We start from the raw sequence: 17558 nt of genomic DNA, 5'->3' as shown, positions 1-17558 counted from the left end.
CGACCATCTGACTGGTCCGCGTCTTCTTTCCTTTTCGGCGACCATATGACTGGTCATCTTCTCCTTTTCTTTCCGGGCGACCATCTGCCTGGTCCGCGTCTTCCTTTCCTTTCGGGCGACCATCTGACTGGTCCGCGTCTTCCTTTCCTTTTCGGGCGACCATCTGACTGGCCATCTTCTCCTTTTCTTTCCGGGCGACCATCTGCCTGGTCCGCGTCTGGCGATGACTTTCTGGCAAGTCATCTTCGCTGTGACCTACTGACAGGTCTCCGAGGACGCGATCCCCACGTCTCTCCGTCATGGTGGCGTGGAGTTCCTTCACTCCTTGCGCGGTCCTGCGCAATGCTGTGCTGTCCTGAGGTGTGGAGTTCCTTCACTCCTTGCGTGGTCCTGCGCAATGCTGTGCTGTCCTGAGGTGTGGAGTTCCTTCACTCCTTGCGCGGTCCTGCGCAATGCTGTGCTGTCCTGAGGTGTGGAGTTCCTTCACTCCTTGCGCGTTCCTGCGCTGTGTTCTGGCGTGTTCCTGTGGTGGACTTCCGCTGCAGTTAGTCATTTCGCGGTGGTTGCCGTCCTCGGCTTGTGTTGCTGCGGGCTTGTCTTGGGTACCGTCCTTGTGACCAGGGCTGTGGTTAAAGGCAGGGTTTCATGCTGGGGAAATCACTGGGTTAAGTCAGTGTATTTGCTTAGTGGGTGCAGTACCTTTGATTGGTCCCGAGATGGCAGTGTTGCTTTCCCTGTATTCCTTGGCCGGTTTCCTTGCTCGTGAGATTTGGATCCATTTCTTGTCTGACTCTGCCCCTGTTTTTCCTCCACATGAGCAAGCGTCGTTGGAGCAGCTGGGATTCATGGCCTGCCTCCCCAGCTGCTCCCTGTACACACGGGGGATGTAAGATGCCACATGGGGCTCCCCACGGACTCCGGTTTTGCTGCGGTGAGTGGCACTTTGCACGTGCCTTTCTTTTCTAATCCTTTTGTTTACCGAGCAGGCTTTCTCCCTTCCATGGGCTGCGCGCTATATGGGGGTTTGGTGCTGCATGCCACTCTGTCTTCCCCTCATTGTTTGTTGCGCTGGGAAGTTCTGGCTTTATGCCGGCAGTGTTACTCTGGGCCTCCGCTCACGAGGCGAGCCGCCTCGCTGCCTTCCCTTTTCACGGGCTGTGTGGAGGTGTTGCTGGCACCGCTCTTCGGGCTGCGAGGATCAGCCGCTTCTTTCACCCACGGTGCTGGGGTTAATGCAGGCGGTCACCGCCGGACATCTCTTCCATTTGCGGTGAGTTTTCTGGGCTGCGCCGGGGGTGTAGTGATGCGGTTGCCGGCTGCGGGCCGGGTGCTAGATTTTTCGTTTCCCCTCCCCCACCGCCGCCGCCACACGTCTCACGCGGCGCGGGGAGTGACTAGTACATTACCACGGGTGTGCTCCGCTGAAGGTTCAGTTCATTGCGGGTGGGCTCCTCTTCAACTATTCCGCGCCCGGCAGCTCTTCCCACGCTGCGGGCACCTCGGGAAAAACGGGATGGCCTCCCGCTGACTTCGGGGCAGGGCCCGGCAGTTTTCCATATGCTCCCCGCCGCAGCAACTTCACTCACACGCTGCACGGCGGGGTAGGGGTCGTCGCTTGCAGGCCGCAGTTGGGCTGCGCTGGCCTCACTTTGCTGGGGGCTAATAGCCGGCGTCGCTAGCACTTTAGGGGGCACAGTCAATGTTTGCAGCTTATAGCGGGTGGGCTCCGCTTTCGGTGCTTGGGCTCACCTTCGGCCGACGGGCCTTCACCTTCCACGCGGGTGGGCTCCGCGAAGGTCTCACCGTGGTTGCTGCGTCTGTGGGGCATCCAGTTTCGGCTCAGTGGCGGCCGATGCATGTGGGCTCTGCACAGCTCTCTCTTCACCCCAGGCAGGGGGGCTCAGTCGCGGTCGACGTGGGTGGGCTCCGGTCGGTCTGCTCTTCACTCTGTGGGGGTCACTCTCTCGCGGCCGACGTGGGTGGGCTCCGGTCGGTCCGCTCCTCTTCACCCCACGCAGAAGGTGCGGGGTGGGCTCTCGGTCACCTTCTTGTCTACAGGCAGGCCCGCGGCTCGGCTTACGCCCTGCAGGCCTCTCGGCGGACGGCGCCGCTTCCCCGGGAGGGTGCTCTCCACATGGGCAGTTCCCTTCTTCTTTCCGAGGTTTTTCTTCTTTTAAATGCGGCACGCGTGGCTAGCGTCCGCCCTCCTCGTCGCCAATGTAATGTTGGGGGCCCTGGGCCCTCATTGCTCGCAATCACTGACGCAGACACAGTGGGCTACATGGTACAACTGGCCCAGAGCACGTGGGCTCGGCCTCTTTTATTCAAGCTGTGTCACCTGACCAGTGACATCAGTGGTGGGTGGGTGTTTAGTGTAGGGCATACAGAAAACGACTAGACCGTGTCCTGCTGGACACTACACAGCAGATGCATGCCACCGGAGCCCCTGCGGCCGGCCGGACCCTAAAATGGCACCCACCCAATACAGGGCATAAGCAGAAAATGAGCCCACGAGTGCAGGAATGGCACTCTGAACGGGCTTGCCTGGGGAACCAGAAGGGATCAACCCACCACTGGAGAGACAAATCGGCAGCAGAGTCAAAACGCTGGATGCCTGACCCCTCATGGAGTCCCATCAAGGCAGCTCTCCCCCCTTGGCAGCTACAAAGTGCACACAGCGGATTGAGGCACGGAGAGCTTCAGAGCACGTGGGACAGGCCCAGGCCTGCTGGTCAAACGGAACCTCCAGGGGTGTGACAACTCATACGAACCATTGTTGTGGCGAAAGTGGAGCCACTTAAGAACTAGAGGTGCATCCTGGAGCTGGCTACAAGAGACAGTTACACTCACACACGGAGGGGTGTACGGAGGAACCCCACTACATTCAGCAGAACTACCAGTACGGCCACGGCTATCAGGTCAAGAGAAAGGCTCAGCTTCCGTCTAAAACCTTGCTCCCAACAACTTCTGAGCGTCGTCCTGGCATGTACTGGCGCGACAAGAGACTCTTTATGCCGCCCAAAAAAACAACAGAATAACAGAGTCTCCACCTACTTCGCCCCCACAGCAGCCAAGGGGAAACAACAGACTACAGAAGGGGAGAACGTCATGGTGCTAACTAAAGAAGATCTACACGTCTTGCTGCGCAAATTTAAACAAGAGCTAAGAGAGGAACTGAGGGCAGACAGGTCTACCTCTCTGGAAACGCTTAAGCCCGACCTCAGTGGCAGACTAATAATGCTTCAGCAGAATGTGGACTCGGTGGGGTCTAAGGTGATGGATATAGGGCCAGATGCATGAACACATTTTCCCATAGACACAGAATGGCCAAAACCCTTTGACGCATCTGGCCCATAGAGACCAAGGCATCAGACCTTGAACAGTGAACGGACCGGATGGCAGCAATTACTCAGTATCTACAAACACAATTACAAGCAGTTCTCCTGAAAAAAGAAAACCTAGGGAACCGTTCCAGGCGACAACATTAGAATCCAGAACCTGGAGGAAGGGGCAGTGGGCCCTGATCTAGAGGCCTTTGTGACGGGTCTTTCTATGAAATCCTGGGAACGACGACTGTCAAACTCAAACTGAAAAGAGTACATAGGGTGGGGAAGCCCATCCAAGGTGACAGACGGCGCCCAGGACACATTCTGGCAAAACTGCACTGGTTCAAAACTAAAGATGCAATGCTACAAGCAGCCAGGAAATTGGACACTGTGAAGTTTTAGGGATTTGCGTGTTAACTGTACCAAGACATAGCACCAGCAACCCTAGCATGCCGCCAGCACTTCAGACCAATCATGGAACAACTTAGACAAGACAACATTCAATATCGCTGGACATATCCCTTTGGCTTGGGCTTCGAATTTTGGAACAAAGCAAACCACATCACTTAAGTGAAAGAGGCCCTCACACTTTTGGGGCTCCCGAATCAGGAGGATGACAACGGCTCTGACGGAACAAGGCATCAGGGCGCTTCCCCCGCAGGAACCGGGGTGCAGCGCCCTCCCAGATCGCAAAGAAAACAACAGTTCCCTGTAGAGACTCACAAGCATGTTCAAACTTTTGAACTTCAACTATGTAATCAGAACACTCGAATGCTAACAATGGGCATATATAGACACAACTATCTCCCTATTGGGAACTAAACACACGTTGACTCTTCCCTAAGGCCGTTAGCCCACAATTTAGCAAGGCCTTCGGGCATCCACCAGGAGCCCAATGTATGAGTTACCCGCCTTGACACACACGAACGTCATTGGTGCTTACCTTCTCAAACAGAAATCATATAGGAACTTTTGAAGTCACATTGGTCCATATTGCCTCCAATGCTCTACGGATACCACTGGCGTAGACAGAACTGAGGACACGTTGTCCTAACATTATCTGTTTTATGGTTTGATTTTCTTTTTTTTACAGAGGCCTGGGTGACAAAGTTGGCATTGGGGGAACGACGACGATCATCAAGAACTGGAAATGTGCATCATGGGGCCCATGTAGGGGGCTGGTGGGATACTCTTTGACTGGTACTTATATCCCTCCAAATTAAAAGACATACTTCCCAACACATCAGATCTCTGTTGGCCAGGGTGTGGGCTACTAGACTGAAATCCTTGCCCAAATTAAAGAGATTCTGGGATACCCTATACCAGATTCCCCCGACTTCACGCTTCTAGGCCTGTGCGAAACATGCCTGAAATATCAAACGACAGCAGACTGGGCCAAAATGTGGCTTTGTCTGAGGGCGGCAATGGCCGCAGCCTGGAAAAAGAAAGATGCCCCAGCCCTTAAACAATGGCCTGCATGACTGTGGCAAGCAATCATTATGGAAAGAATTAGCAACATTTTTTAGAGACTTTAAAAACTTTTTAAACAATTGTAGCCCCCTGATCAGTTATCTATCTAGAGGGCTCCCACTGATTGCCTGCCCCTCGAGGGTGAGAGCACCGCACCTCTTCCAGTTCTAATTTGTGAAATCATTCCTACTAGAGTACGAATAACGAGACTCGTCCTCACCCCCTCGTCACCCGAGTCTCCTGTCAGGCCCAGTTGCTTCTGTCTATTGTGCTAATTTCTTTTATTTCACTAGCGGTATTACTTTACCAAAGAGGTTTTTTTCATTGGACTTCGTTTAACAGGAAGGGGGTGGGATAGAGGAGGGTTCAGTTAGGGGAGAAGTTGAAAGAAGGTTTCATTAGCATCCCGGTATTACTTAAATATGTATCCAAGGGAGAGAATACCCTGATTATCAGATAAACGCTGTACAAAGATATAGCTAACCAGAAGCTATAAAGGGAGAATTTGATTGAATGTATTGCCATGCTTAATGTTTGAAAATCAATAAAAACAGGTTTGACAAAAAAGAGATACAGCAAATTTGTAGAATGCTTTGTAATCTTCAATGCGAAAACAAACCGCCCTTGGTTTGACGATCATACCACTTGGGATAGGATCTGGAGGCATGTAAGAGCAATCGCAAACAAGGATCTCCATTCCCCTACGTAGTTTCACCACAATGAAATCCACTGCATGGACACACATTCCCTTAAGATTTCATGGGTCACAATATGTTGAACGCAACATAAGGGGTGGTGACAAAGTACTTCAATTGCATAGGAAATAGGCACCCTGGATCATAGAGCTGTGATCTCTGTACAGCATGATCACAACATAAAGAATGAATAAAAAGTACTTTGGGAAAGAATGCCATGGTTATAAATCACCATTGGGCTGTATGGACCCCTTGCTATGGGTAAATAACTATGAGGGGAAGATGGCTATTGGCACCAATGGAACAGGAGGGCTGTAAAACAAAGCAGTCTTAGCGAGGCGCTTCGAATCCTCCCACCTATCATGTGGGCTTATTGCCAGCATTGTGTATCTACAGTGTTTCAATTCAAGTTAAAACGAATTTTGGTAGCCTAATGTACTTAATCATCTTTATTAGCCATGACACATGTTCTGGGGATTACAGATTCAATCTTTCTCCTACCTATGTTTTTTTAAGAAGCAAATACAGTTGGACAATGTAATTTAGAGGCCTAGGGCCAGTATTGGCACATACCTGGTTGACTAGACGAGGATTCCGTGGGGAGAACTCCTGGCGGGGAGTTAGACTAGAAATAAATAAAGGACCTCAGTTAGGAAAGAGGGAGGAGAAAGGACACACAAAACAAACCGCATACCCTAAAACCAGACTTCCGCACACAGGAGGAGAGGGGTGAAGCCAAGAGGAGAAAAGACAGGCAAGAGACACAGAAGAGGGACACCAAAGCAAAGGACCATGAAAAAGACGCGGCGGATTGAAGGAAAACGCTGGACTTCAAGAAGAGAGCCAACAGGGAACCAGCCAGTGGGGTCCAACAGGGCAAATCCCAAGCAGCAGAGCAAACGGGGAACTGTGAGGATGCTGGTATCGAGGAAATGGTGGAGGAAGTTGACTAGTCTGAAGAATGGTGGTTTCTGCTGACCAACACACACCTGCCCGCCACAACTCAACAGTTGGAGCTACTGGGGTGAGCGATTGTGGACAGAACACTATCATGGACAAGGAGGGGCAGGGGTCATGATGCTTGTGTCTGTGCTACACTAGTTCTTCTCATTCATACTAAGAGGACAACAGAATAGAGTGTTGGTAAGGTGCTAGTGGCGACGGGTTAGTGCGATTTCACTTTACTCCCTGTACCAAATCACATGCTGGGCATAAACACCGGGGGTGAGAATAGGGAGGTAAGCCGGTCACCCTGACAAAGTTGAAAAGGGGAAAGAGGAAAAGGAAGACAGGCTCAAGATTCACTGGTAACTGAAATGTAGAACATCTTAGAACCACTAAGATGGAATCACCTCCCTCATTGACAGTTTGAACTTGAAGAGTTATGTTGGGTTTTTTTATAAGCACACTTACCTGGATGTTCTCTTGGTTTTTTTTTAGCGCCGTCGGCGGCACTACCTTGCCAGACCTACGAAGAAAGAGAAAGGGTGTTAACAATAGGCATCACTCCCCAGAGTGACAGGCCTAGGAAGAAGAGGGTGACAAACTGATGGAAGGAGAGTTTTGTTGGAGTGCTTTCTTTACCTGATATTTAAGGAACAATACGCTTCTATGTAACTCAAATACACTCATTAAAAGTCACCAGAAGGAAACTAGAAAACCCTCCTAATCCTTATTTCAGACCATCCCTCCACAAAGTGGTGTACCATCCCTCCACAAAGTGGTGTCAGAAGTGGGATTGGAGGAAATGGAGGAATTTGTGGCTAAAGTGGACTATCGCCAACAACGACTAGAAAAAACTTTTGCGAAATCTGGGGTAGTAGGCACGGAAGATCAAGAATCCTTTCAAAAAGCCATCCAAACTCTTGCAGATCAGAGAGGAGGTCAGATACATATCCCTGCAGGACTCAATGTTTCAACTGTGGAGGCTTGGGCCACATAGCTTGCTATTCTCCTTAGAAAACAACTATTGGAGAATCTGATGTACAGACTCATATTTTATGCTATTCCCGATTCCAGTATACCTTATCATTGTTCCCTGAAAGTCAATGGAAACCCATAAATGACCTTCTGGAGAGAGGGGAGGGGGTTTGCAGGCATAATGAGACCACGCCTCCTTCAGGGATATCGGCCCCTCTAAAAGGGAATAGTTACTGTCCAATGCTTCTATGGAGACTGTAGGAAGGTGGATACCTGACTATGGTTACCCCAGATTTTTTGCCTTGTGTTTAGCTGGTTTTCGACTTAGTTGGCCTGGGATCCTGCTAATCAGGGCCCCAGGCTATCTGCTCTCACTGTAAAATGGACTCCATGTACCTTAGGTACATCACCAATTGGATTGGGTCACCTTATGAGCCCATGTATAATGTACCATAGGTACCTAGGGCATAGGTGCATCCAAGGTCTACCAGGGGCTGCAGCGTATCTTATGCCACCCCTGGCTGGCCATCCAAACTGACACAACTGGCTGATCACTCAGCTGGGGCAAGGTCGTGTAATCATCCCTTGCTTAGGTATAGTATTCCTATACCTACCATTATATATAGACACATATGCACCTATAAGTCACTCCTATGGCAGGCCTTAACAATCCTGAAGGCAGAGTGCTTGGTTTTATGTGAGATGGTGCTCTAGCATGAGCTGAGCCTGTCTGCAGCTTTCGGAACCATGTCCTTATAGCTGTTCTATGATATTGCCATACCATATACTCTTAAGTGCATTATAATCCTCGCGGTTGAATGCTAACTTTGGTTTGGCTTTATCAAAACATGTCGTGTAAGGTGTCATACGCTTTTGAATACTACCCCCTCGCCTGTTCTGGCGACGGGGTGGCATTCCACCCTTCTAGAGGGAGAAGACATGTTGTTCCTCCTAATCCCGGTTAAAGTTAACCAGAGCCTCAGCATCACAAAATGGATGCTGCTGCCACAGACACAAGTCTGACCTCCTGCTGCTGGGAGTCCTTCCAGCGAGGGATGCTTGGACAATAGGTTTCCTGTCTTGGGAGGTGCTAGCACCACCCCAGACAGGCCATAAGGTATTGGGGCAGGGAGGGTTGAATGAAATGTGACACTGCCTGGGGCACCCCAGGTGTCCCATGCATAGTCCGTTTCAAAGCGGTGCTGGGGCACTCCAGCCCCAGCTCTGGCGCGAAACTGGACAAAGGGAAAGGGGTGTAACCACCCCCTTCCCTGGTCCCACCCATAGGAGGTACCTAGCAGGTAATCCAGACCCTAAATTTGGTATATAGGTGGGAGCTGAGTCCCAAGACTTTAGATTTATCCTGACTGAAATGAAACTCTGGACCTTCGACGTTCTACCTGAAGATAGAAGACTGAAGAATCTCCCTTGTGGTCAAGGAGTGACCACCCTGTGCAAGCAGGCACCATCAAGCGATCAACGGTTTGCTTTGTCGCCGCTCCCGCCGGAGCCCGAGCACAGAGCCTGACAAGACCTGGACTTCCAGACTTCCAACAGCCCGATCCACAGTCACAGCAGAGCTGAGACCCGTGGAGGAGACGAGAGACGTGGGACCGGCCATCTTGGACTGCCAGCGAATTGCTTTCCGTGCAACTTCTGAGGCACACTCAAAGTTGTGCATTGGGGATTGAGAAGTCCCAGCCCCGAGCACCAACTGCACCGAAGATTAGCCCTCCACAATCCACGAGTTCTGCGTGGGGGCCTTCTGCATTTTCCTGCTCGACGCGTCTGTCCGGTCACTTGCCCGTTGGCTAGTGGCCTCGGTGGCGATGAACCTTTTGATTTACACCGCTGGTCTGGTTGCTCCAGACTGGCCCCTCCTTCCCTGAAAAGGAGAAGCCCATCAGACCTTGCTGGTCTGATCCGTAAGCCATCTTCGATTCCTGCGTGGGTTGCCTTTGCCAAGGCTTGTTGACTCCAATCCGGAAGCCGACACCGCCGACAGCGAGAGCCTTCGTGGGACAGTCCGTATCCAGCTCATGGTCATCGTCGACACCTCCTGGTCTACGTGGCTGCAGAGACAAGCTTCACGACATCACCTGATTGCTTCGCGACATCGCCTGGTTCCTTCCTGGTCACTGGCTAGTGACCCAGACTCTGTCCCCTCTGCTTTCAGGTACTCTTCATCCTCGATCCGCCCTTGGATCCAACCGGACACTTCTCTCCTGGTCGCCTGCAGCATCTTTCTTCAAGGCTCCATAGGATTCAGCGACGAAACCAGACACACTTTGACACCTATGCAACGCTTCCTGTGGGTGAGGTAACGCGAGTACTTCGGTGCTCCTGTGGGTATTTACTATCCTAGTGTCTAACTTTCAAGTAGCTTTCTCCTTGTCCATCTGGAAGTGACCAAAAAGAACTAGTTTGCAATTCTTTCGTTCCCATTCTAACTCTATGGTAACTCGCGTGTGTGTAAAGACACTGCACGCGCATCCCGTGGGCCTCCTGCTCCCTATCCTTTGGTAGTACAGCGTAGCCCCAGCGATTCTCCAGGCCCTAGGCCTATCCTTTGTTCGGGACGTGGTTCTTATACCACTATTTTAGTATATGGTTCGAAGTGCCCCTAGGGCATTACTGTATTTTGTGCAACTTATTGTATTATAATTGAGTATCTTGTTATGTGCTTGTGCCTCTGACCTCATAAAGAGTTCAGAGGATTAATTTAGTAATAAATACATATATTTTATATATATATATATATAACCTGTGTGGTGTCCTTTCACTTGGTATTAAAAGGGATTGCATATGGTAAAACAGCTGGCTTCACATGCTCTCTTGAGTTTAGCCTAAGACTGCTTTGTCCATGCTACCACTAGGATAGCTGGTCTATAAGGTTGACTTTACAACCATCGCCATAAGAGTTGTTTGGACTGATACAAGGTGCCCACTAGAATAGTGGACATCACATATCAGGCCAACTTCTCACAGAAACAAGAAAGAATATCCTGTAGTTCAGGTGTATATTCAACTAAAAGGAGAGAGTCCCATTACCCTACAAGTGGGCTTGATACCGGAATGGTCAGAACCGCTCATTGTGGATACTGAATATCTGAAGCTCGAGTCACTGGTACAGACTCTTGGAGGGAGGGGGGACAATTGTTGGGAGGGAGCCCCTTTTTCAGGAAAGGAAGGCACGGAGTGACCCCTACCTGAACAAAAAAAAGCAAAAGCCAGAAAAGGGCAGAGAAACATGGAATCAAGGCAATTCTTTCTACCTATAAAGATAAGAATTTTAAAGCAGCACAATGCGAGGATAAACTCCTGCGAGAAGCCTGAGCGAAGGAAGCAGAAGAGAAGGAAATCCAGGATGAAGGTCCCCGATTCTTCAAAAGGAACGGATTGTTATACAGGAAGGGAGGGAGGTCTCAACCAAAACAGCTCTTAGTCCCCGTAACCATTAGAGAACAAGTAATTTTCCTAGCAGATAACCATGTGTTAGAGGGTCTCTTCGGACAAGGAAAAAAACCAGAGAAGACGATATTAGACCAGTTCTATTGGCCTAGCCAAGAGAAGAAATACCGGAGGGACTATATCATATGTCAGAAAAGTAGAAGGTACAGACCGTCGAGAGACCCTTCATATCCACTACCTATTATACAGGAACCCTTTTCCAAGATAGGAATGGACATTATAAGTCCCATATTACCTTTGAGAAGTAGATATCAGTTTATCCTCATCATGGTAGACTACACAACGAGGTATCCCGAGGCAGTTCAGCTATGGAAACCCAACACCACCCAAATAGTTACGGCCACACAATAGAAATATTTTCCAGGGTAGGGTTTCCCCACAAAATACTCACTGACCAGGGAAGTCCATTCACGTTTAAACTTGTGAGACAAATAAAAAATGCAGTTTATCACCCCCAGATGAACAGGTTGCTGGAACAATACAATTCCACTTTAAAAATCACCCTGTAGAAGCTACTAGCGATAAAAAACAAAGTGGGATCAAATGCTCCCTGCGGCATGGTTTGCCATATGGTGCAAAGAGCAGAATAGCTTGGATATTTGAATTGTTACTTAGTCGGAAACTCTGGAATGTATTGGACCAGGTCCGCAAGGTATGGGAGAAAGAGAGAGAGGACTTAACTATTCTTGTGTACGTGAGTCACTTAAGAATCCGTTTGAAAGTGATGCTAGAGATCATGAGGCAAAGTCTAGAGCAACATCAAAGCAGCCAGAAAGAACATTATGATAAGGAGGCTAAACCCAGGTATCAGGTTATGAAGTTAATGAAGACAAGACAGATATTATGGCCTGGAATGACCCCGAGCCCGTAGCAGGAGCTCAGACAAGTTCAGTCCTTCGATATCTAGGCCTGAATATATATAAAAACATAGACGAGATAGTTCCAGCAAATTTCTCGCTTATAGCTAAAGAATGCCGCAGACAAATGAAATCCAGGTCTACACTCCCACTATCTCTATTGGGTAGATCTAACCTAATTAAAATGATGATCTTGCCTAAGATTACATTTCTATTTAATACCATCCCTCTTTTTTTTAATCCCATGATGATAGCTAAGCTCCAAGGTGACATGCGCTCCTTTATTTGGGATAATCGTAACCCGAGAATTGCCAGGAAGAAGATCAGGCGACGTAGAGAGAAGGGAGGTTTGTCAGCCCCTGACCTACAACTCTACGGGTGGGCCTTTCAAATGTCCCATATTAGGATGTTGTTGAAATCCCCTATAAATTTGGCTTGTGGACACATGTTTGCTGCATTACTAAGAGGAGAAAGGGTGGCTGACCATGAATTTTTGTTTAAATTTGGGGATCCTAACTTTTTAAAGAAAATAAAATTAAAGGTGCTTAGAGATTCATGTAGAACATGGGCTAAACTTAGGCGTACCATTAGAATTGACTACTACTCTGCTAAAGCTCCATTATGGAACTCTCCTGGCTCCCCGAGTTGGCTTTTAGATAGTCTTGCAACACCCTTACGTGAGTCAGGTATGGTAGTCTGGGGGGATATCTTTGTTGAGGGAAGCCTATTGCCATGGGAGGTATTAAAATCAAAAGTGGGGTCTCGGCTCTCTAGGTTCAAATACCTTCAAATGCAAAGCTGGGCACATGCATGGCCCTCTGTTAAAGGCAGATTTCAGCTGGGAGGGGACAGCACACTGGTGTCTCTCCTAACAGATAGGCTCCCATTCAAGAAAGAAATCTCATGCTGGTACAATCTTTTACTGGATGAAGTCAAGGGTGAGTTCCTACTACCAGAACAGCTGTGGTCTACACATATAACCGATATTAGCGTGGAGAATATGTGGTATGAATCTTTTAAAATCATGTGGAACATTGTAAAACCATCTTGGTTACGCCGAAACCACTTGTTTACATTACATAGGGCCTACTATTCACCTCAACGTATATCGAAGTTCACGGACAATTTGCCGGTTTTATGCCCTAAATGTGGTTTGGCAGAGGCCTCAGATTTACATATGTTCTTAGATTGCCCACTTCTAACACCATTTTGGGACGCTGTTTCTATTTCAATATCCAACTCTTTAGGATCCCAACTAGTCTTATGTCCTGCTCTTGTTATTTTTGGTATTTCTTCGGAGTTTCATGGCCCAGCAAAAAATTTACTTTTCTTTTGTATTTTGTTGGCAAGGAGGGAAATATGTAAGAAGTGGAAAGACCCTTTACCTCTAACCTTGCTGGACTGGCGAATGTCGGTACTACAAACATCAAAGATGGACCTTTTAAGATCAGGAAACCAAAGCAAGAGAAACTTTTGGAGACTACTAAATTGGTAACTGGTTTTGCTCTGGTCTTGGGGGGTTTTTTTGGTTTTTTTTCCCAAGGTCCAATGATTACGCTGCTTGGCACCCTCTTTTCTTTTACTTGACTATACCCAATATATTGTAAGTAATGTATGATTGGGTATATGAACGCAGCATGTATCCCAAATGGTTGCTCCAAAGTGGCTTAGTTGGATTATGACATTACTTACTGTGGGGCAATTAGGGCGGCTTTCCTCGGAGCTCCTTCCAGTTTATCTGAGACAGTAAGCTCATTTCCACATGCTACTAGTTGATCACCAAGGGCGAAAAATGAGGACACAAAAAAAAAAAAAAGGAGGCTAAACCCAGAACATTTTCTACCAGGGACTACGTCGTCTTGGAGAATAAGATGCTGAGCCAGTGGCAGGATCTGTACAAAATCCTAGAAAGACTAACTCCAGTCACCTGCAGGTTTGAGGTTAACACACAAAAAAAGGAATCACAAATCTACCATGTAAACCTTTTGAAAAAATGGGAAAGACCGAACCCCAGGCTATTCCCGGGGAAGGGAGACCTAGCAACAGAGGACCTCCAATGTATAGATCAAAAGTAGAGCAGAATAGAACGACAGGAGTTGCTGGGTGGTTTAAAGTCATGCCGGGGGTCTTTTCCACAATTCTCAGTAACACCCACATAATTCACCATTGCTTAGTTACGGATTCTGTAAAGCGAGTCAGGTTAAAATCATATCATATACCAGAGGCTCGACGCAAAGCTATAAAGGAGGAAGTGCAAAAGGTGCTACAAATGGAGGTGATTGAACTTTCCATGAGCGAATAAAATTTGCGAGTGGTTTTAGTCCCTAAACCGGATGGCACAATCTGTTTCTGTAAAGATTTTCAAGAGATAAATAAAATATCTAAGTTTGATGTGTACCCCTTTCCCGTATCGATGCGATGGTAGAAAGACTATAACGAGCCCAAAACGTCAGTACTCTAGACTTATGTAAAGGGTATTGGCAAATACTCCTGAATCAGAGTGAAAACCACATTTTCCACACCTTGGGGGCTATATCAATTCACCGTTCTAACTTTGGACTTCATGTGGCTCCTGCCACTTTCCAAAGGATGAGGAACAGCTTACTCCAACACCACGCCCAATATGCTGCAGCCTATATAGAGGACATGATCATTCACAGCCATTACTGGGAAGAACATTTAGGTCACCTCACAGCCGTCCTCTGAACTCTACAAAAAGTAAGACTTAAAAGCAGACTCAAAAATGCCATTTAGCAGCCAAACAAGTAAAGTACTTGGGGTATTTGTTGGGAAAAGGACTTATCCACCCCCCAAACTGAGAAAACAGCGGACATACTGCAGGTACCATCCCTCAAACAAAGAGACTGATGAACATTCCTTGAGCTAGCAGGATACTACCGTAGATTCATCTCCAGGATTCTACCCCTTAATTGGTTTGCTAAAAGAAACCAGAGAAGCTGGAAGAGAGTGAAGAAAACAGTCGTCAAGGGTTTCAAATGATTTCAAGGAATTACAAAAAGCCCCCAGGGGCGTGTCCAGGAAAGCATGGAGGCGGCAGTGTGAGCACCGAGCTCCAGCACCTGAGAGACGTAACAGCAATCTCTCTGTGCCCCCGGACAACCTCGCCTATGACAGAGTGCAGAGGCACAGCTGAGGGGCCCTGAGGACATGGTTGGGCTGGGATAAAAAAATCGGCCAGGGAACACCCCAAAAAATTGGCCCACATTTGCGTATTGCCTTTCCGCAAATCCCTGCAAGGTTTATGAAAAGAAAGGGGGTGGGGGCATGTTTTATTAACTTCACTTCGATTTTTTTTTAAATGCACAGATTAGTTCACACTGCTGAGCCACACAAGAATGCAAGTGAGACCACCTCTGCTCAGGCCCCCTGCCCCTGCTCAATCTGCATACATTAATGGGCCAGCCCAGCAAGAGAAAGGGAGTTATACCTCCGCCCATCTACCTCTAGAAAGGCCACTCAGGCACCGACTGGGTCGCTGGCGGTATCCTACCAGCACAGACAGCCCCTAGGGTGTCCAAAAAAGCAGTCCACAGCTATAACTCGACTACCGGCCAATAGGCCATTTCCGGAGTACCCATGTTACGAGCACCAATACGGTTGCAGCGACCACTGTGAGGGGTCATACGGCGAGAGATTGGAAATGGACAAGTGGCGCAGAGGGCCAAGATAGCAGTCACTGTGCTGCCTTGATTCGGCCATCAGAAGTGGAAGCGAGACAAGCTGGCCAGAACCCAGAGAGGCCCCAAGGATGGTGGGGCTGCGTGGTCCCAACAATAAATATTGACCCCACCGCTGCTGTTTGGAACATGGACTGGGCCGGGGTTGAGATGCTCTGAGCCCACTAAAGTCTCCAAGAGGATCAAAGGTGACAGGGATACGAAGTCCCTCCCTCCTCATTGCTGCAAGAGTTGTGGTTTGGGGGGCATGGCCAACTGCACTGGGAAATGGCCGCATGGTAGCTTCGCTCCGTCGCGCCACTCCCGATTAATCTGTTTTATCTAGACCTGCCCCGGCCATAATCGCCTGTTACGGAACGCATTTGACCCCGAGGCTCCTCTCCACCATCATGCTGAATATTGGGCTGATCGACGGCGCCTGAACGTTGCTGCAAGGCTAATTGGTGCTGTGAGCCGCTACTTGACACCGCGGCTGCAGCAGAGATCCGAGGCCCGGCTGGAGGCCGGGACGGCGACTGTCAATGCCAGTGAGCCCCCTGGTGAGTGCGCTGCACCCAGTATCCCCCGCTACATTCGGCCTCATTGCTGCTGCGCTTCACGGGTCCCCAGAGGCCCCATCAGCTGACCTACTTTGAAACGCAGCCTTGCACCATCTGTGCCGGCCGCGTAGACTTCTGGTGCACCTCCCCACAAGACCTGGGCAATCCACAAGGTGGCAGCGGACCCTGCTCCTCCAGCCTCCCTTGGGCCCTGTTACTGAGATGTTGTACGCCGTGGCTGTGGAGGGGACGGAGGACGATTCCTTATTCAGGGCCAGGGCAGAGGATCCCCTTGGGCCCTGTTTGTAAACTTTCTTGATATTGCTGGGGGCTCCAGTACTTTTGAATGAGAATTGCTGTGGTGTGGGGCGAATCGCGGTACGCAGTTCCCCACCCAGTGTTGAAGCCTCCTACAGAGCCCGCGCCACAGGGCATTGCTGAAGGCGGGCGCAGTGATTATGGCGAGCCACAACCGACCTCAGGTGCTGGCTGCTTGGGCTGCAGACGCACCACCTCATGGTGTGTGACTGGGAATAAGACTGTCTTGATCCTATACTGGGCCCATCACTTGTTGGACAGTACGGTGCAGACGTGGAGTTGGGGACCTGCCCGGCTGGTGTAGCCCCTAGCGGGTCACTCACACTCTCTGCCCGCCCCTCCCTTGCAGGTGTGGTATTCTTTGGAACTAAAGCCCACTTGTGTCTGGGGTTGACCGGCGGAAATTGACAGGCCGTTGTGAGCTGGTCTCATAAGCAGGCGGCGGTGAGTAACTCGTCTAGTCTCGGACCCAGTCTTTGACTAGCCACACCCTACGACACCATCATGACAAGCAGCTGTAGCGGACATGGGAGACTTCAGACCAAGCTTCAGAAGTATGCATGGCAGAGGGCCAAGATGAGAAGCAACCCGCACCCGAATCTAGCGGGAAGCAACCAGACCCCACGTTACAGGACGCCCTTGCTGTTATCCCGTCGGTGCGCACCTCCCTAAAGGCCGTATAGACTCCGTCGCCTCGGGCGGTCTCATTCTTTAGAGCAAACATGAAGAAGATGGCAGAACGGGTGTGTGAAGTGGAAAGTGTGACCAAGGACCCAACAGCAGACACTGACCTCCTCAAATGCCAGGTGGCCGACCTCCAGACTTCCCAGGAAGCCATGGCTCTGCAACTAGACGACTATGAAGGCCGTATGCGACGCAACATCCACATTTTGGGAGTGCCGGAACAGGCCGAAGGGCCAGCAGCGGATCTCTTTGTCGAAGATCTGATCCTCAAACTTCTGCAGCCGAAGGGACTATCTCAACACTTTTCCATCGAAAGTGCACATCAGGTGCCGGGGGGAAGAGCCAGGCCTGGCGCGCCGCCTCAACCGCTTTTGGCAATTTTCGCGACAGAGACATTATCCTGTAAACGGCACGAACGGCTCCGCCGCTATCCATAGATAACAGCAAGGTCGCAATTTTTCCGGACTTCACCCTACGGGTCCAGAAACAACGTTGCAGCTTCCTGGATGTGAAGCGTGCGCTGCGGGGTCAAAACATCAAACACACCATGCTCTTCCCTGCCAGGATGCATGTGGAATCT

At 49.6% G+C, this 17558-nt stretch overlaps 1 protein-coding gene across 7 annotated transcripts in view; it reads right to left on the bottom strand.

Annotated features, from left to right (window-relative positions):
• The window catches only part of LOC144822547 (caspase-8-like), a 235519-nt gene that overhangs the window by 200449 nt on the left and 17512 nt on the right, over positions 1 to 17558 (bottom strand). For all 7 annotated transcript variants that reach the window (XM_078680206.1, XM_078680210.1, XM_078680209.1 and 4 more), the window contains 2 exons: positions 6905 to 6959; positions 6065 to 6116 (listed from right to left, as the gene is read on the bottom strand). The gene's annotated coding sequence lies outside the window, so the exon portion shown is untranslated. The remainder of the gene's footprint in view (positions 1 to 6064; positions 6117 to 6904; positions 6960 to 17558) is intronic.

Source organism: Lissotriton helveticus, chromosome 3_1 (assembly GCF_964261635.1).
Source record: "Lissotriton helveticus chromosome 3_1, aLisHel1.1, whole genome shotgun sequence".
Classification (NCBI taxonomy): domain Eukaryota; kingdom Metazoa; phylum Chordata; class Amphibia; order Caudata; family Salamandridae; genus Lissotriton; species Lissotriton helveticus.
This window is presented reverse-complemented; position numbering and strand designations above follow the sequence as displayed.